This window comes from Aquarana catesbeiana, linkage group LG06 (genome assembly GCF_042186555.1).
Source record: "Aquarana catesbeiana isolate 2022-GZ linkage group LG06, ASM4218655v1, whole genome shotgun sequence".
NCBI lineage: Eukaryota > Metazoa > Chordata > Amphibia > Anura > Ranidae > Aquarana > Aquarana catesbeiana.
The window spans coordinates 198,701,732-198,722,642 of record NC_133329.1 but is presented as its reverse complement, the minus strand read 5'-3'; the positions used below and the strand labels follow the sequence as shown (position 1 = coordinate 198,722,642).

The window sequence follows — 20,911 nt, the reverse complement described above, 5'->3', positions numbered from 1 at the left end:
TAGATCTAGTACTCACATAAGGATAAATGATAGAGTGTGTTATTAATTATTTGAAAAATCTTTGCCCCTGCTCTGCTGAAAATAGACCCAGTCTTTTGGTGCACTTAAGACATGCAACTGCTTCCAGTCCTGTTGTCAGCCAATATCCAGGGAAAATCTCCATTTCAATGTTTGCAGATTGTGTAAAGCTCGCCAAACACTAGTGGATTTTTGAACGAACGTTCAAAAATACAAACATGAATAAGAAAATTCTCATTAGTACTTTTGGTGACATGACAAATATTCTACAGTACATCAAAAAAGCAACAAAATATAAAAATGCAGCGCTTAACAGAATAAGTATATGGATTGCACAAAACTATGTTGGGAGGAGCTGAATAGCAAGAGGTCACACCGCCACTCCATTCAGTAGTTGGCGGTGCCTAATGTTAGTGTTTCAAGTGGCTTTTCTGTCGGATGTTTTTAATGTGGACTGATTCATGTTGGCAAGTTGCCAATAAATACTACACCATGACATTCTATTCTGTTGGTACCTTGTCAATGTGGAGTGGAAGTGACAGATTGTGGTCTGACTATACCAGTGGGAGAATGTGAAGGATGTTGTGTAACAAGCGCATACTGCTAAGGATATATGTGGATGGTAGTTTAATTATTCAGGGTGAAGGATATTACACGGAATTAAAGGTGGACTTTTGCATGTGTCATTACTTGCATTTTTAATGATCACAGTTAAATAATGTGGTGGATATTTATTTACTGAATTTATGGTGGAATACTTTTTTTTATATACTTTTAAGCGCTGCATTTAATATTTTTTGTTTTACATGTTTAAGTGTTGTAAAGCTGCATGCAATATGTGTAGATAAACACTTATTAGTTATGTTATAGCTTGACTTTTGATTGCTCTTTTTCACATCAAAAAAGCATTTGCTTTTAACCACTTTAGCCCCGGAAGGATTTAGCCCCTTCCTGACCAAGCCCTTTTGCGATACGGCACTGTGGCGCTTTAACTGATAATTGCGCGTTGTGTGACGTTGTACCCAAACAAAATTTATGTCCTTTTTTCCCCCCACAAATAGAGCTTTCTTTTGGTGGTATTTGATCACCTCTGCGGTTTTTTAATTTATTTTTTTTTTTAATTTTTTGCGCTATAAACCAAAAAAGAGCAACAATTTTGAAAAACAATATTACTTTTTGCTATAATATCCCCCAAAAATATATAAAAAAAACCTAATTTCTTCCTCAGTTTAGGCCAATATGTATTCTACATATATTTGGTAAACAAAAAACGCAATAAGTGTATATTGATTGGTTTGCGCAAAAGGTATCGCGTCTACAAAATAGGGGATAGATTTATGGCATCTTTATTATTAATTTTTTTTTATTAGTAATGGTGGGCGATCTGCGACATCTATCGTGACTGTGACATTGTGGCGCACAGATCGGACACTTGGCACCATTTTGGCACCATTGACATTTATACAGCGATCAGTGCTATAAAGATGCACTTGCTTGTGTAAATGTCGCTGGAAGGGGAGGGGTTAAACACTAGGGGGCTATCAAGGGGTTAAGTGTGTTCCCTGAGTGTGTTCTAACTGTAGGGGTGATGGGCTCACTAGAACATGACAGAGATCACTGCTCCCGAGTAGATCTGTATTGTTGCTAGGCAGAACAGGGTAATGCCTTGTTTACATGCCACGATCGCGGGCCACCGGCGGTCATCGAGTCCGCGGGACCCGCAGACACGCTCCCGCGGCGTGTCCTGCTGGCGACGTGCCCCCGCCTGCTAGCCGGTGATGGAGTGACGTATGGGTACGTCGTTTTGTGCACCCGTGCTATTCTGCCGACGCATATAGGCGTGAGCCGGTCGATAAGTGGTTAACATTTGATTTTGGAATCCATGAACTTTACCAAATGAAAATCGCATTCACTGTTAGTAAAACCTCATATGGATTTCACCCATTCAGAGCTTAATCTTAGAAATGGGGAGGGCCAAGGAGAGTTTTATTTATTTGTATGTATGTGTGTGTGTGTGTGTGTGTGTGTGTGTGTGTGTGTATGTGTGTGTGTATATATATATATATATATATATATATATATATATATATATATATATATATACACACACACACACTCCTTTAGGGGGACCAATAGTTCCGCAATTAAAAAGCATATAACACACCGATTATTAAAAAAAAAAACCCCCAGAAAAATGAAAACCATATAAACTGTCAGTAAATTAATGTTTGCTACCTTTGCACCAAACAATACACATAGGAGAGAGAAAAATGAGGATAAACTATGCCCACCTGACTAAAAAAAATCAATAAATGATACGAGAGATGTACTAATACAGGTAATGATTCAGAGGGCCATAATGGAATGATGGAACAATCCCTGAGGGTGGATGGCAGCTCGATTTTTTTTCCTGCATAAGTGACAATAAAGTGGTTGTAGAGGCGGAAATTTTTTACCTTAATGCATTCTCTGCATAAAGGTAAAACATTTCCCTGCATCTGTATCACCCCTCACACCCCAGTATACTTACCTGAGCCCAATGTCGATACAGCGCTGTGCTCATCTATAGTAGCTCTCTCCTGTGTCTCTGCTCACAGAGACAGCAGCGGGAGCCGTCTGCTGCTGTCAGTCAAATTCTGTGAGTGGGGGGCAGGGCCAAGTTGTGCTGTCTGTGCCTGTGAATGCAGTCCGTATAGCTCAATAATGAGCCTGCAGGTGGGCCCTTATAAGAAGCATCTTCCTGTGGGGGAGCACTGGGAAGAGGAGGAGTGGAGTATGTCAGCGGGGGACCCGAAAAGAGAAGGTTGTTCAGGGCTGCTGTATGTAAAAACCATTGCACAGAGCAGGTAAGTAGAACAATTTTTTTTTTAATAAATGTTAAGCTTTAAAGTGGTAGTAAAATCCTGCAATAAAAAAAAGTGGACCACCAAGTAGTTTAAGCCATAACTTGATTTGCCTTAACCACTTCCAGCCCAGGCCAATTCTGGCATTTCTCTCCTACATGTTTAAATAATTTTTCTTTTTTCTTCTAGAAAATTACTTGGAGAACCCACAAATAAATTATATATATATATATATATATATTTTTTTTTTTTTTTTCCCTAGTTTGTTATTGAAGCATTGACCAGATGAAATCATACATTTTACAGTAGCGTGGAAAAGAGACTACATAAAAAGTTCAACAAGTGATACATCTAGGTATATTTTGCTTTAAAGAGAAAGTAAACTTCCATCTTTAAGTTTTACCCATAGGTAAGCCTATAATAAGGCTTACCTATAGGCAGTGTAAATATCTCCTAAATGTGCACCTTTTAAGAGATTTTTACTGTACAACAGGTTTGATACACCACCTGAAAACACGTCATCCAGTTCAGCATTCTGATTACAAGAAAACAGCGCCGCTTTCAAAAAGTGCCTCAGGCTTAACACCATCTGTGGCCACAGTGTTTCAATAGGTTAAAAAATATGCAAGTGACAGTCCCAAAGCTCATGCCATTACAGCTAAAATTATGGAATTTATTGCATTAGACGACCAGCCATTCTCTGTTGTGGAGGACATTGGATTCCGTAGGCTCATGCAACATATTGAGCCGCGTTACTACCAAGCAGACGCTACTTTGCAGATACCAGTCTACATGAATTGTTTAGCAGTGTTAAACATGTTCAGGAGCTCATGACTACCGACATCATAGCAATCAGTTTTACTACTAACATTTGGAGTTCAGATGTCAGTCCAACGAGCATGCTCAGCCTGACAGCGCAGTGGATAGATGACAAATTTCAATTGCAAAACATCCTACGTGAGTTTGTTGGATCACATATTGCAGCAGCAATATCTGATGCTTTAAAAACCATGCTTGACACTTGGCACATTGAGAAGTCTAAAGTGCATTTGATTGTCCGAGATAATGCGTGGAACATGGCAAAGGCAATGGAAGAGAGTGAACTTCAAAGCATACCGTGCATGGCACACACGCTACAATTGGCTGTGAATGAAGGATTGCTGAGTCAGCGCACCATATCTGATATCGTATCAAAAGGAAGAAAAATTGTGGGTCACTTTAAGCATTCTCCGCTTGCTTATTCCAGATTACAAGCTTTGCAGATGCAGTTTGGAATGGCACCGAAACGACTGCAGCAAGATGTATGTAGCCACTCGTTGGAACAGCATCTACTATATGCTACAAAGTCTTTTTTTTAACAAAAGCGTGTCTTAGCTGCATACATTGCAGATTATGAGCTGTCAGCAACATTGAGTGCACATCAGTGGACGTTAGTTGAAAATAGTTTGTCTCTTCTATCTCCATTTGAACAGTTAACAAAAGAAATAAGCTCAACTAATGCTTCCATTGCTGAAGTTATCCCCTTGATTGCTGCACTGAAGCATATGCTTGGAAAAGAGGTAGAAACAGACCATGGCGTAAAAACGGCTAAAACCACTCTACTGGAGGTCGTTACCAATCGGTTTCAAGACACCAAGTCTAACCCTCTGTACTGCATTGCAACAGTTCTAGATCCTCGATTTAAAGAGCATTACTTTAATGTGCAGAAAAAGCAGCATGCACGGGAAATGATACTGGCACAAATGGAGGTGGTGGAAGCATCTAGTGAAGGAGTTTCGAGGTGTCGCACAGAGGAAAGTGAGAAACGGTCACACACAAGTGAAGAGGAACACACTCCCTCCATATCTCGTATGTTTGAAGAAATTTTACCCGAATGCACCCCAATCCATAGTGGTGCCACAACAAGTGCAGCTACCCAACAGCTGGACATTTATTTAGCTGAACAGCCTATTGCCAGAAGCTACTATCCACTTGAGTACTGGCGCATCAACAAAGAACATTTTCCCTTCCTTGCACAGATTGCACGCAGATATTTATCTGCCCCAAGCACCAGTACAGAGAGTGAGAGACTATTCAGTCTAGCATCTCATATTCTTGATGAGAAGAGAAACCGTCTCTCCTGTGAGAAAGCTGAACAGCTTTTGTTCTTAAAGCGAAATCTGCCCCTTTTACTGAAATAGATTTAAAAATCCATAGCATAGACCAATTCATTTACCATGTTGAACATAGTAAATGAATTGGTATTGTGGACTGTGCTATTGGACAATTGGAACATACAACATAGTATGACTGACTACCTAGTATGTTCCAGTTGTCTAGTTGTGCCATTTGTTGGGGAGTTGGAGACTGTCTCTCCCTAAGCTGTCAGCCCGCTGCGTGTGCAAATGCAAAACTGTATGTTCTCTATCTGTGGCTGTCTACATACTACAGTACTATACCGCACTGTGTTACGGGTATGGGCGGTGACTTCCATAAACACAGGCTAGTCTACATTGCTTGCTGTGATTGGCTGAGCACCGCTGCTGTAGACTAGTCTGTGTTCCACTTCCAGGATGTCTCCGCCCGGGGCCGGAACAAGTGCGGTCTACTGTATGACTAGTATGTATCTAACCTGCAGCTACATACATACACTTTTATATCGCACATCCAGCCGCTGACACCTTTGGGAGAGAACTTGGGAAAAAAAACTACTAGTTCTCATTTAAGTTGAAAGAAAATAATAAAATAAAAATTTTATTATAGCAGATAGCACTGTACTATGTTATATTTACAGAAACTCTGGCCTTCTGCCATATTTCTGTTATGGTTAGTTGAGAGAGTTGTTCTTTAAAGTACTACTTACTTATGCATAGTTTGTTCTGTTGTTGGGCCAAACTATATCATTGTCTCTCCCTAAGCTGTCAGCCCGCTGCATGTGCAAAACTGTATATTCTGTATCTGTGGCTGTCTACATACTACAGTACCGCACTGTGTTCCGGGTATGGGCGGTGACTTCCATAAACACAGACTAGTCTACATTTCTTGCTGTGATTGGCTGAGCACCGCTGCTGTAGACTAGTCTGTGTTCCAGGATGTCTCCGCCCATACCCGGGGCCGGAACACAGTGCGGTCTACTGTATGACTATGACATAAATACACTTATTGCACATCCAGCCGCTGAAACCTTAGGGAGAGAGAACTGAATTACTAGTTCTGATGTATGTTGGAAATTAATAAAATATAAAAAAGACAGTCTTTGGCATTTTTATATTATTATTATATTAATATTAAATAATAATTATTATTAATATTATATATTATTTATTTTTTTATGCCTGTTTTATTTGGTATGGTGGTGCAATGTGCACTGACTGCAGTCTTATTTTATTTTTATCTTCTGTGTCCACTGTCCAATTTTATGTGGGTTACTTTTTATTACTTTTTTAAGTACTTTTTGACATTACTGGATTGTAGTATTCTTTTCTTCATATAATTAATTATTTAAGTTGAATATAAATAATATAACGAATATGAATGTAACACAATTTTGTATATCCGATATTTTTTTGGGGTAATAGATAAAAAAAAAAGCCTATTTCGGTTTCGGTGCTGTTTCGGTATCGGTTTCGGTTTTCGGAATCAAGGAAGATTTATTTTCGGTATCGGTTTCGGCCCCAAAAAAAATCATTCGGTGCATCCTTAATAGATTTAGATCTCTCTATCTATCTATTTCTCTATCTCTATATATACATCTGACACTTTTTGTTTACATGAAAAAAATTTTTTGCAAGAAAATTACTTTGAACCCCCAAATATTATATATATTTTTTAAAGCAAAGGCCCTACAGATTAAAATGGTGGGTGTTGCAATTTTTGTGCAGCGATTTTTCAAACACTTTTTTTTGGAAAAAACACACTTTTTAAAAAAAATTTAATGCACTAAAACACACTGTATTGCCCAAATGTTTGATGAAATAAAAAAGATGATCTTATGCCGAGTACATACATACCAAACCTGACATGCTTTAAAATTGCGCACAAACGCGCAGTGGCGACAAACTACATACATTTTTAAAAGCCTTTATAGGTTACCATTTTAGATTTACAGAGGAGGTCTACTGCTATAATTACTGCCCTCTATCTTACCTTTGCGGTGATATCTCACATGGATGGTGCAATTGCTGTTTACGTATGACACCAGACCGACGCTTGTGTTCGCCTTTGCGCGTGAGCACGGGATGGACAGGGGTGCTTTGCTTTTTTTTTTTTTTTTTTTTTGATAATTGACAATTTTTATTAAGGTTTAAAAGTTACAAAGCAAAAATACGAGGCTCAAAAAACACAAAAACAAGGGGGGATAGTGGAATAAGACAAACACAGAGGGGGTGAGGGGTGGGAAATAAGAAAGCATCAGCAGTCATCCGAAGGTTGCGTGAGTGCATCCTGCAAATATCAGACATTAGGCTTAGTTGGTTGACCAGGGTTGAGGTTCGGCTCTAAGAGCGTGTGCCCAACACGGTGGTAGTACCTATAGACCTGTATGCAGGTCCCAGACATCAATTAAACATACCCTGAGGAAGACATTGTTTCTGCAAATGCATAGATTGTTTTTCTTAAACAAAAGGGGGAAGGGGGGTTAGTAAAAGAGGAAGAAAGAGGAGAAAAAGTATGTAGGAGAGTATTTTCAACCACCCAGGCTCATCCCTCGAGGATCCCATGTGGACGTGGGCCCCGGGGAGCTGAAAAAGGGGGGTGCCCCAGGCAGTCAGGGGGGGTTCCAACCGGAGATACCAGCTCTCCCATATTGCTGTGTGTCTGGCCATGCGATCTTCCAGTCGGGCCGACATAGACTCCATGATCTCTACATCTTTAATTCTGGCGTAGAGGTTTGAGAAAGTTGGGGTGTGTCGTTTCTTCCAGTGTAATGCCACTAGGCACCTAGCTGCCGTGAGGATATGAGTGGCAAGTTTTTTGCCAGCCCGGGGAGATTGGGAGGGAGAAGACCCAGTAGGAACAGCTTAGGGGAGAGGGGGATATCCACCTCGAACAGCCGGTGGAGAAGGTCCTGCACCGAGCCCCAGTAGGGCTGGAGAGCTGGGCAACTCCAGTAAATATGGAGTAGTGTACCTCGGTCACGATGACACATCCAGCAGCGGTCCGAGGCCCATGAGTATATGACGTGTAGGCGAGATGGTGTTAGGTACCAACCGTAAAGCACTTTATAAGTGTTTGCTTTGTAAAGAGTACACACAGAACTTTTAGCTGCACAGGACCATAGAAAGGTAATAATAACTGTAAGCGCATATACAGAAAATGCATACAATAATGGGGCTATATAGGATTAGCCAGGCATACAGTCCATGGCCATAGTAGTGGCAGTCCGGGGGTTAATATAGTCTGACCGTACAGGATGTGAAGAGCTGGCTAATGGGGTGGTTGGTCCTAGAGGCGGCTGCTGTCCTCAGAGAGCTGGCTCTGTGGTATTGCAAGAGGGGGTGGAGAAAGGAAGCGCCACCTGAGTGTAGTATTAATATGAAAGTTTAATGACACATGAAAAATAAACGCTTACAAGGAGGACATGTTAAAAGGCTCATCTGTGAGTAGACAGTCTGTGTATGTTCCTCGAGCTCCAGTCCGGAAGGTGTATCAGCGTTGTAGGGCTGCAGATGGAAGCTTGTAGCTGGTAACTCTTCCTGTGGCCATCAGGGAGAAGCTGGGACCGGCGTGGAGCACACGGAGGATGTGCGTGACGTCACGGGTCATCCAACGGCTTCCGGGTACACTCCAGGGGGAGGGCTAACACCGAGGGAGGTTTCTTGGAGACTGGATAAGCTAGGTTACGTGCTCAGAGCTACTGCTCCTTCAATAGGCCTGAGGGGGAGTGTGTCAGTGGTGTGCTATTTATATGCCGGCGCTGTAGGACAACAAGGCTCAGCGCCAACTAGTAGCACAGCACTGACAAAGGCTATGAGAGACTGTAAACTCAAATGAGGGGAGATCTAAAGCATAAAATACATATATTGGAACACTTAGTAGCATATAATAGTATGAGTGCACTGGAATAATAAGATGGACACTTAGAGGCACATAAAAGCTAAATGTAAAATATATAAGATCAAAAAATATATAAAAAAATATCAAAAATTATGTTTAAAAATATCTAAAAAAGGAAATAAAACATTCTACAAAAAATGGAAAATATATGAAGAATATAAAAATATAAAATTAACGATATATGTAAAAAAAAAACAAAAAAAAAAAAAAAAAAAATATATATATATATATATATATATATAATGCTTGCAGAGAATATATATATGTATCTATGTGTAATCATGAAACTGGTAATGAGAACAAAAAAGATTGATCGATGGGTATGCCTACCATTAGAGTACCGCCCTTCAGGGGCGCGTGGCTTAGCAATGGCCGAGTGAAGAAGTGTTTCCTGAGAGCTCTCTGCCTCCCCGTTCCACCCCGCAAAATTGATGGCTTTATCTGGATGACAGTGAGGCATGATAACCACCAAACGATACAGGACGAGATTTCGGCTGGCGGCAACCGATCACTCACCCGATGGAGCGGTATCCAGCGATACTTCCGAGACCCACAGAGGGTATCGCCGGGCGCCACGTGCACACTACATGGAAGGGAACGCCACGCCAGACTTGCCTGTCTCCCCTACTCCATCCACCGCCACAGACTTTCCGGAGATGCCGGCTGCCTTTAACACAGATATGGCTGGCCCTTCTCAACAGAAGAACGGCATGCCTGATGATCTCCGCGCCATCTTTGCAGGCCCTCCCCACCAAATCAGACATCGAGGCCCTCATCCTCCGTATTAAAGAAGCGCACAGTCGGGACATTCAGGAGGTCAAGGCAGAGCTGCACGCACACATGGATCAGGTGGACTCCGGGGAAGCTTTGATCTCCTCCCTTGCACACTGGGTGTCAGCACTGGAGTGTTCCCAAGTGTCCCAGGCAACCACGGCTGTTGATCTGCAGCTAAACCTGGAGGACATGGAAGGCTGCAGTCGCCGCAACTGCTTGCGACTGCGGGGCCTCCCGGAGGCCACGCTCATCCTACGTAAAGCTTGGGAACATGGTGAGGTGGGGTTCGATGGCGCCACAATCAAGATTCTTCTGGACCTCTCCAGAGCCACACTACAGAGAAGGTCCCTGCTGAGACCCGTCCTGGACCTGGCCAGACAACAGGGATGCACATATCGCTGGGGATACCCCTTGGTGGTCATCTTCCGTTATGCTGCTGCCTCCTTCACCCTACGTACTCCGGCAGAGTTACCAGCCCTTTTTGCCTACCTGGGAGTGGAACCGGTTCCGGACTGGCTTGCTATTATTCCTCGTCCCTCCGGCCACCCGGGTCCCTCCGCTCATCGGAACTACCAGCCTCTACGCCAGCAACGGCCCAGAAGGAGACCCCGGGCACCTGACACGTGAGTCATGAGCGGCCTGTCTAATACCAATTCCTCTCTAAGACTGCACACAGATTGTTTGGTTTGCCCCTCAATTGATCTGACTGCTCCCCAATGCCAGCTAGCCGGCGGCATCCACATTGCCCACTTCTCCCCGGGGGCCGACACTGAGCTGCCTTAGACTCTGGGTCCTCTTCCCTCTCCACCCATTGACTGCTGCTTCTGGCCCCCCCTCAGCAGATGTTGAAGCCTGCTGTACTGGCGGGTCCCTGACCTGCGGACCGCACAATGGGGGGGCCCCGTTCCCGCGGGACCGGGGGTAGACTTGGGAGGTGCACATGGACCATAATGGGTGAGCCTCTTGCAACACCTCTCTGTTAGACACTCGTATGCTATGCTCGGCCCGGTGTGGAGTATAATGCATTCCCGCTATCAGACACATCACCACACCGGCTCCTATATGTACTATTGCTTCCTCCTGAGGTAGATGTACCAGCTCTGAAGAGGCCATGTGTGTCTTCTCCCCCCCCCCCCTTTTTTTTAAATTTTTTTTTCTATATGACTGCTATTGATGCTTGGTGTTATGTCGTCTCCCTGGTCATTGTCCCGCTCGCCCCGGTCTGGGTGCTGGTCTCCCCCTCCCAGGTCACGATGGGCACGTTGCTCAGCTGTTTGCCGGTTGGGGGGATGCGGATCCCCCCGGAGCGCGATGTCTCCCCTGGACTTCCTGTAGGGTGTCGGGGGATGTAGTGGAGCGGATGGATTGGGGGGGGGTGTCTTGGCCCGCGGTTTACTGACGCGCTGCGTCTAAGCGCGAAGCCCACCAGGGGAGCCGGTACCACCTTCCTGGTGTAGACTCAACCCCCTGTGTGGGAGAATACTGATCGGGGGGTGGGACTTCCCCACCATCCTCCTGGACAGGATGGGCTCCTCGGGAGGGGACGGACCCATGTGTGATCGGGCCTGCTGGTCCTGCAGTCACCTCCACCCCCCGGTAGATGGAAAATAATAGACCTGTAGGCCGGGTGTAGAGAACCTAGTTATAATTGTTTAATCACTGTTCAATTATAATACGAGGGGCTTACAGTTACTATTGTTAATTTCTGTAAATGTTTATCATCTGTGTGCTATATATGTTTATAACTTTGGGAATGTAATTTTCTTTTGATCCGCCCAGCCCTTCAGACCCTAGCATACCTGCTTCTGAGTAATAGCCGTCATCTCTATATACTCATACACCACCACACTCGGGGTGGAGGGGGGTGGTCGGTGAGCTATTCAGTGGCTGTTTCTCCGCAACCCCATATAGGCCTGTGCTCGATCATCGGTTTTGAATAGGTGGGTGTCTCAGCACAAAAGTGCTGTATTCTTAGATTATAACTGTCGCACCCTATAGGTGTGACCTAAATACCTTTTCTTTTTCTTTCTTCCTCTCTCTTCTCCCCGCTAATCTACCTTCCCCGCAAGGCCCCCTTTTTTTTTTTTCTCTCTCCTGATTCCCCCCCTTCCTCCCCATAAACCAGGGCCATGGAGGCAGTGAACGTGTTCTCATTGAACGCGAGGGGCCTAAATATACCTGAAAAGAGGCGCATGCTGCTACAAGACGCACCGTCTTAAGACTGACCAAGCATTCGTTCAAGAGACACATTTTAGAGCGGGCAATCTCCCCATACTGAAACAAATTCTTCCCGACAGTGTACCACTCCACAAATGGGTCCGCTAAGCCCCGTGGCGTATCCATAATCATTTCACGAACCTTTCCTTGGAATTGTGTGGATGTAGAAACTGACCGGGAAGGTCGATATTTGTTCCTCAGGGGCATGATTGGCGGTGTCAAAGTGACCCTAGCGAACTTCTATGTCCCTAACAGTCACCAAGATCAATTCATCACCAAGACGCTAGACACACTACTTGAGTTTTTTAGGGGCTGACTTTAATGTCCCACTAATCCCTACTGAGGATACCTCCTCGGGGCACTTCTCGATCACACCTGGCACTCGGAAACGCATTGTACGTTCTTTACACAAGCCGCAACTGATAGATGCCTGGCGACTCCTCCACCCGACTGAAAGGGATTATACCTTTTACTCTATGCCACATAAACAGTATTCGAGGATTGATTACTTCCTACTTCCACATTCAAACTACATGCTATTCGGGACTCCTCGATTGGGTCTATTACGTGGTCCGACCATGCCCCTGTTCTACTGTTTTACGCCCTGACTGATAACCTCACCTCCAGGTCCAGGACCTGGAGATTAAATGAAAGTCTCCTACAAGAGGAAGAAGTACTTAAAGATGTAGTTAGGGAACAGGACTGTTACTTTCGGACTAACGACACACCTGATAGTGACCCTGGTATAGTGTGGGAAGCCCACAAGGCGGTGATCCGCAGAGTGCTAATTAAGCATGGATCACGCATTAAGAGGCAACGCACTGGACAGATGGTGAAGCTTCTTAATGACTTGAACCTAGCTGAGGCCTGACACAAGCATGCCCAAACTCCCTCTCTGGAGGCGGAAATTCTGCTCCTACACCAAAAAAATACTAACCTAATGCAGTTTCAACTAAAGCAGCAATACAGATCTGTCGGCGGGTCTCATATGAATCCAGCAGCAAATGTGGTAAACTTCTAGCCAGATCCCTGAGAGAACAGGTACTCGCAAACTACATACCACATTATGGCACCCTCTGGTCAGAAGATTACACTCCCACAAAATATAGCAGGGGAATTTAAAGATTTTTACGCGTCACCCTACAACCTCCAGACAACACCCCACAATCCCAGATAGAGGACTACTTGACCAACTGTGACATTCTCAGACTGTCCACTGAAATAAGTGAGCTACTTGACGAACCCATCACAATAGAGGAAATACAGTCTGCAATTGGGGCCATTAAGCTAGGGAAAGCCCCGTGCCTGGACGGGCTCACCGCTCAATATTATAAAACCTTACTGCCATCCCTCAGGAATTTTATGCATAAATTCTTCAACTCATTGGGCTCCAATACAACATTCCCTCGTGACACTCTCTTGGCACACATTGCGGTGATCCCCAAGGAAGGGAAGAATCCTACCGCCTGTGGGAACTATAGGTCAATTTCGCTACTCAACACAGATCTCAAAATTTTTACAAAACTTCTGTCCTCTAGGATACAACTTTATCTCCCGTCCCTGATCCATTTAGATCAAGTTGGATTTGTCTCAATCAGGGAGTCAAGGGACAACACAACTAAAGTCCTCAACCTTTTACATGTGCTTAATAAGACTCCCTGCGTCTTTCTAAGTACAGACGCAGAGAAGGCCTTTGACAGGGTGAATTGGTGATTCATATCTTCCGTTCTGAAACATATAGGGCTGGGCAACAACATAAGTAGTAAGGGGAATGACCAGAGGGATTATAACGGTGCCAGAGAAAAATATAAAGGTGGAATATTGAAAATAAAATTGCAAAAATACTTTATTGAACAAATTTTCAAATGTAAGTTTTTGCGGCTTTGAAGCCCTATCTATTTGATGTGGTATATACTATTCCACTCATTAGTAATAAATTGTGCTTGATACATATATATATATATTTTAGCTCAAAACAAATAACAGGGGCACTCACATGAGTGTAGACAGGTACACCCCAAAAATACAAAAAACTATACAAAGAACCCCCTAAAGGGGCTTTAAAGCAGCCAAAAAAAATACAATCAGAAAAATACAATATTGATGGTTGAAAAATTTTTTTCAATTTTATTAATAGAAAAAATATATAAATAGCATATTATAAAAAAATCATTGAAGGTAGGTACTGACTAATCGAGTCATGACATGATCTGAGTATGGTATACCATTGTAATAGGCAAAGCATACAATTAAACCAGGCACTAGATACAATGCATTGAATGGCGACTGAAGATGTCTTAAAAATAATTTCTTAAAAGCAGTAGCAACAAATGTTGCCTGTGATACCATATATGTGTGTGGGGCAACAGAAGTTGTATACGTTAATCCTGACGCGTTTCGACCCTTCCCGGGTCCTCTTCAGAGGATAGTTGCCCCCTATAGAAAAGGTCAACATGTATCAGACATAGTATCAGAATCAACAGTATCAGACTTATGTACATGCACCATCATATTAAGGTTGTCTAAATCATATAGTTACCTATTGTAGAAATTATGACGTTTCCACGTGCAGTTTAAGTATTGTAAGTCGTTATATATTTGTTTTTTATTTTTTGGTGGTACAGTTCCTCTTAGGCTACCCCGTCTCCCCGTGTCAGAGCAGCCCCCAAAGGAGCGGGCGGTGGACCAAGTGTGTCTTGCGAGGGATCACATCTGACAACCCCCGTATGGGACGGGGAAGTCAAGGGAAAAAGGGGCAGCGAACAACCCGAAAGGCACCTAAAAGGGATATAGGTTAATTCCAGAAAAACAAATAGAGGGGTATAGAGTGTTAAAGATTGAAGAGCAAAAAATCACTAGATTACTCTACACAGATTGGAAAATTTCCCAACTATGGAAATTTATAAAGATCTTGAATGGTAGGTACATGGGTGTGCAGAGGGCATAGCTAAGGAAAGGGGAAAACAGAAGAGAAAAGGAGAGAAGAAAAAAAAAAAAAAAAAGAGAAAAAAGAAAGAAAAAATAGCCCAAACCAGTGTACGTGAAATAAGATGAATGAAAAATGGCAATGCCCTGCTGCCAGACAGTTCCCATGTACCATAAAAAATTTAAGCCAAGGACAAAGGTGAAAGCACCAGCGAAACCTCCAGTGAATAGGCAAGGAGGAATGGGGGGGGGGAGAAGGGGGAGGGGAGGGGGGGGGGGGAGAGGGGAAGGGGGGAAAGGGGGAAGAGGGGAAGGGAGATGGGGGAAGGGGGAGAAGAGAAGAAGGGGGAGAGGAAGGGAAAGAAGGGGGGAGAAAAATGGAAAGTCAACCAAAAGGGGAGTGATGAAAAAGGATGAGTGGGATGGACTGTGGGGAAACGAAAGAAGACAGGGGAAAAGAAAGGGGAAAGGGAAGAAAGGGATTAAAAGGTGAAGTGAAAACAGAGTGAAAGACAGTGGGGGACTGAGGGAGAGAAGGAATGGGGAGGGGGGGTATGGTGGAGGTGCAAGAAGAGTGAAAAATTCAGTGTAAGGCGTGAATAGATGGGAAAAAGGGGGAAAGGAATCTGAGGGGGGGAGGGGGGAGGGAAAGATGATAGGAAAAAGAAATTGTTGGGACGGTGGTGAATAAACCAAGTGAAGCAAATGTGCTAAAAACTATTGTCAAAAATGAACAAGCAGTGAAAGTGGCAAACGGTGTGGGAAAATACAGAGGAGGTGTCGGGACTAATTACCTAGTTGGTTGAGCTGAATGGAATGTTCTGAATGCTGAAAAAGTTTAATTAATTGAAGATATAGATAAATCTGACAAGGTCAATAATAATTAGAGGAACCAAGTCATTAAGAAAGTATCATATTCGTTCCATTTGTGCTTACCAGTGTTTGCTGTCAATCTGTGTGGCCTGTCTTCAGTTGGAAAAACATCCAATAAAAGTTCCCTGGTGATTGCCCATATTTATAGGGAGTGCCAATTGGCTAACTCCCTTCAGGTGCTCATGTGCCCAGTATCCCTCCCCCTCCCCCCCATCGGGGGAAACGGGCGACACAGCGGTACGCCGCAGTGTGGTCCCCCTGGCGTCCCGGAAAGGAATGTACCTCCGGGTGTCCCCGTCGCTTCCGCCGCAACTGCGCAGGCGCCGCTACGTCACGAGCGCGCGCCCTAGGGCGTGCGCTCGTGAGTGCGGCCTCCGGAAGGGATCCGGGACGCCGCTGGCAGGGAGAGAAGCATCCCACTCAGGTGGCGCCACCTAGTGGGCATGTTAGGAGACGCGGGCCACAGCGTCTCCTGTTCTCACCCTGCCAGGAAGACACTACAAAGAAGGAGTCCACCCCCGCCCTCAAAGGGGGGGCACACAAACATCAAGGGAGGCGAGGGGAACATGGAACCATCCTGCCACTAATACACTGTTGGGCAGAAAAAAATAATAATAATAGTAAAGATGGGGCATAGCATTCTTCAATTGTATGCCCCATCAGATGGTGCTAAATACATAGTTCGTGTACCGTGAGCTAACTGTTAGCTGGCCACCTCAAATGCATCGCATACCTTGTCATGATTGCACAGTTACAAAAACAGTAACAATAATTTATTACAACCTGCGCAAACAGAATGGTATATGAACAAAAACAGAAACATAGTTGGGAAATTTTCCAATCTGTGTAGAGTAATCTAGTGATTTTTTGCTCTTCAATCTTTAACACTCTATACCCCTCTATTTGTTTTTCTGGAATTAACCTATATCCCTTTTAGGTGCCTTTCGGGTTGTTCGCTGCCCCTTTTTCCCTTGACTTCCCCGTCCCATACGGGGGTTGTCAGATGTGATCCCTCGCAAGACACACTTGGTCCACCGCCCGCTCCTTTGGGGGCTGCTCTGACACGGGGAGACGGGGTAGCCTAAGAGGAACTGTACCACCAAAAAATAAAAAACAAATATATAACGACTTACAATACTTAAACTGCACGTGGAAACGTCATAATTTCTACAATAGGTAACTATATGATTTAGACAACCTTAATATGATGGTGCATGTACATAAGTCTGATACTGTTGATTCTGATACTATGTCTGATACATGTTGACCTTTTCTATAGGGGGCAACTATCCTCTGAAGAGGACCCGGGAAGGGTCAAAACGCGTCAGGATTAACGTATACAACTTCTGTTGCCCCACACACATATATGGTATCACAGGCAACATTTGTTGCTACTGCTTTTAAGAAATTATTTTTAAGACATCTTCAGTCGCCATTCAATGCATTGTATCTAGTGCCTGGTTTAATTGTATGCTTTGCCTATTACAATGGTATACCATACTCAGATCATGTCATGACTCGATTAGTCAGTACCTACCTTCAATGATTTTTTATAATATGCTATTTATATATTTTTTCTATTAATAAAATTGAAAAAAAATTTTCAACCATCAATATTGTATTTTTCTGATTGTATTTTTTTTGGCTGCTTTAACCACTTCAGCCCCGGAAGGTTTTACCCCCTTCCTGACCAGAGCACTTTTTACAATTCGGCACTGCGTCGCTTTAACTGCTAATTGCGCGGTCATGCAATGCTGTACCCAAACGAAATTTGCGTCCTTTTCTTCCCACAAATAGAGCTTTCTTTTGATAGTATTTGATCACCTCTGCCGTTTTTATTTTTTGCGCTATACACAGAAAAAGACCGAAAATTTTGAAAAAAAATGATATTTTCTACTTTTTGTTCTAAAAAAAATTCAATAAACTCAATTTTAGTCATACATTTAGGCCAAAATGTATTCGGCCACATGTCTTTGGTAAAAAAAATGTCAATAAGTGTATATTTATTGGTTTGCGCAAAAGTTATAGCGTCTACAAACTAGGGTACATTTTCTGGAATTTACACAGCCTTTAATTTATGACTGCCTATGTCGTTTCTTGAGGTGCTAAAATGGCAGGGCAGTACAAAACCCCCACAAATGACCCCATTTTGGAAAGTAGACACCCCAAGGAATTTGCTGAGAGGCATGTTGAGCCCATTGAATATTCATTTTTTTTGTCCCAAGTGATTGAACAATGACAAAAAAAAAAAAAAAAAATTACAAAAAGTTGTCACTAAATGATATATTGCTCACACAGGCCATGGGCATATGTGGAATTGCACCCCAAAATACATTTAGCTGCTTCTCCTGAGTATGGGGATACCACATGTGTGGGACTTTTTGGGAGCCTAGCCGCGTACGGGACCACGAAAACCAATCACTGCCTTCAGGATTTCTAAGGGCGTACATTTTTGATTTTACTCCTCACTGCCTATCACAGTTTCGGAGGCCATGGAATGCCCAGGTGGCACAAACCCCCCCCAAATGACCCCATTTTGGAAAGTAGACACCCCAAGCTATTTGCTGAGAGGCATGGTGAGTATTTTGCAGCTCTCATTTGTTTTTGAAAATAAAGAAAGACGAGAAAAAAATTTTTTTTTTTTCTTTTTTCAATTTTCAAAACTTTGTGACAAAAAGTGAGGTCTGCAAAATACTCACTATACCTCTCATCAAATAGCTTGGGGTGTCTACTTTCCAAAATGGGGTCATTTGGGGGGGTTTTTTGCCACCTGGGCATTCCATGGCCTCCGAAACTGTGATAGGCAGTGAAGAGTGAAATCAAAAATTTACGGCCTTAGAAAGCCTGAAGGCGGTGCTTGGTTTTCGGGGTCCCGTACGCGGCTAGGCTCCCAAAAAGTCCCACACATGTGGTATCCCCATACTCAGGAGAAGCAGCAGAATGTATTTTGGGGTGTAATTTCACATATTCCCATGGCATGTTTGAGCAATATATCATTTAGTGACAACTTTGCGCAAAAAAAATAAAAAAAATAAAAAATTGTCTCTTTCCCGCAACTTGTGTCACAATATAAATTATTCCATGGACTCAACATGACTCTCAGCAAATAGCTTGGGGTGTCTACTTTCCAAAATGGGGTCATTTGGGGGGGTTTTGAACTGTCCTGGCATTTTATGCACAACATCTAGAAGCTTATGTCACACATCACCCACTCTTCTAACCACTTGAAGACAAAGCCCTTTCTGACACTTATTGTTTACATAAAAAAATAATTTTTTTTTGCAAGAAAATTACTTTGAACCCCCAAACATTATATATTTTTTTTAAAGCAAATGCCCTACAGATTCAAATGGTGGGTGTTTCATTTTTTTTTTTCACACAGTATTTGCGCAGCGATTTTTTTAAACGCATTTTTTGGGGAAAAAACACACTTTTTTACATTTTAATGCACTAAAACACACTATATTGCCCAAATGTTTGATGAAATAAAAAAGATGATCTTAGGCCGAGTACATGGATACCAAACATGACATGCTTTAAAATTGCGCACAAACGTGCAGTGGCGACAAACTAAATACATTTTTAAAAGCCTTTAAAAGCCTTTACAGGTTACCACTTTAGATTTACAGAGGAGGTCTACTGCTAAACTTACTGCCCTCGATCTGACCTTCGCGGCGATACCTCACATGCATGGTGCAATTGCTGTTTACATTTGACGCCAGACCGACGCTTGCGTTCGCCTTAGCGCGAGAGCAGGGGGGACAGGGGTGCTTTTTTTTTTTTTTTTTTTTTTTTTCTTTATTGTTATTTTTTTATCTTATTTTTAAACTGTTCCTTTCATTTTTTTTTTTTTTTTTAATCATTTTTATTGTTATCTCAGGGAATGTAAATATCCCCTATCATAGCAATAGGTAGTGACAGGTACTCTTTTTTGCAAAAATTGGGGTCTATTAGACCCTAGATTTCTCCTCTGCCCTCAAAGCATCTGACCACACCAAGATCGGTGTGATAAAATGCTTTCCCAATTTCCCAATGGCGCTGTTTACATCCGGCGAAATCTAAGTCATAAAATGCTTGTAGCTTCCGGTTTCTTAGGCCATAGAGATGTTTGGAGCCACTCTGGTCTCTGATCAGCTCTATGGTCAGCTGGCTGAATCACCGGCTGCATTTTCAGGTTCCCTGTTGAGACAGGAGAGCCAGAGAAAAACACGGAAGACGTTGGGGGGGGGGAGGGGCATTCCCTCCCACTGCTTGTAAAAGCAGTCTAGAGGCTAATTAGCCGCTAGGATTGCTTTTTACATGAAAGCCGACCGCTGGCTGAAAAGAATGATACCAAGATGATACCTAAACCTGCAGGCATCATTCTGGTATAACCACTCAAAGTCGTGAATGGCGTACCTGAAGACAAAAAAATGGTTAACAATAAAGCACAGTAAACGGTAAGGTATAAAAAATTGCATACCTGAAAAGCAAACATGATAAAACATAACAATAAAACATTGCAGAATAGAATACAGTAAAAAAGAGCAGAACAATAGAGAGAGAGAATAGAGAGAGAAAGAACAATAAAACGACAACTATTTTTTTTTTATTTTATATTTTTGTATGTGTTTTTTTTTTTTTTTTTTTTTACACTTTTTTTTATAACTAACTTTTATAACTGTAACCGGTTCCAGGTTCGGGTCTCCCAAAATGCGATGGCATCTTGGGAGACCCTGTGAAAGTGTACCTAGTCTGTGCAATGCTGTACCCTACGCTAATACTCAACTAGTGCATGGTAGCGTTCAAAATATTCACCAATGCAAAGACCAGGATTGTCAGGACAGGAGGGACAATAATAGAGGGTGTCACGTCTATATCCGCGCTTGCTGCAGACACGACATCTTTTTTGGGGGTGTTCGCTGGGTAGGGGTACTCGGGAGGACATAAAGAAAATGCCTCTCATGCAGCCGACTGCATTTGGTTGGGGATGTGAATGGGGGAAGTACGGGCGCTGCAGAAGCGGTGTGTTCCCAATTAGGATTGGCGAATGCAGCAGGAAGGGCACTATGGGCACGACGGGCCTGTGTTTGTCTTCTTGGTGGCAGCGGGACACTACTTGTGCTTGCCACCTCACCAGCTTGAACTGCACTTATGGGACTCGCCACGTCACCAAGTGTTACTGCAGTGCTGGTTTGACTACGACCGGGGTGTACTAGGCTGCTGGTGCTTGCCAGTTCACCAAAACG

General features: G+C 43.2%; 1 protein-coding gene across 10 annotated transcripts in view; it reads left to right on the top strand.

Annotated features, from left to right (window-relative positions):
• Positions 1 to 20,911, top strand: part of VPS35L (VPS35 endosomal protein sorting factor like) — a 1,435,757-nt gene that overhangs the window by 338,044 nt on the left and 1,076,802 nt on the right. The gene's annotated exons all lie outside the window — the stretch shown is intronic.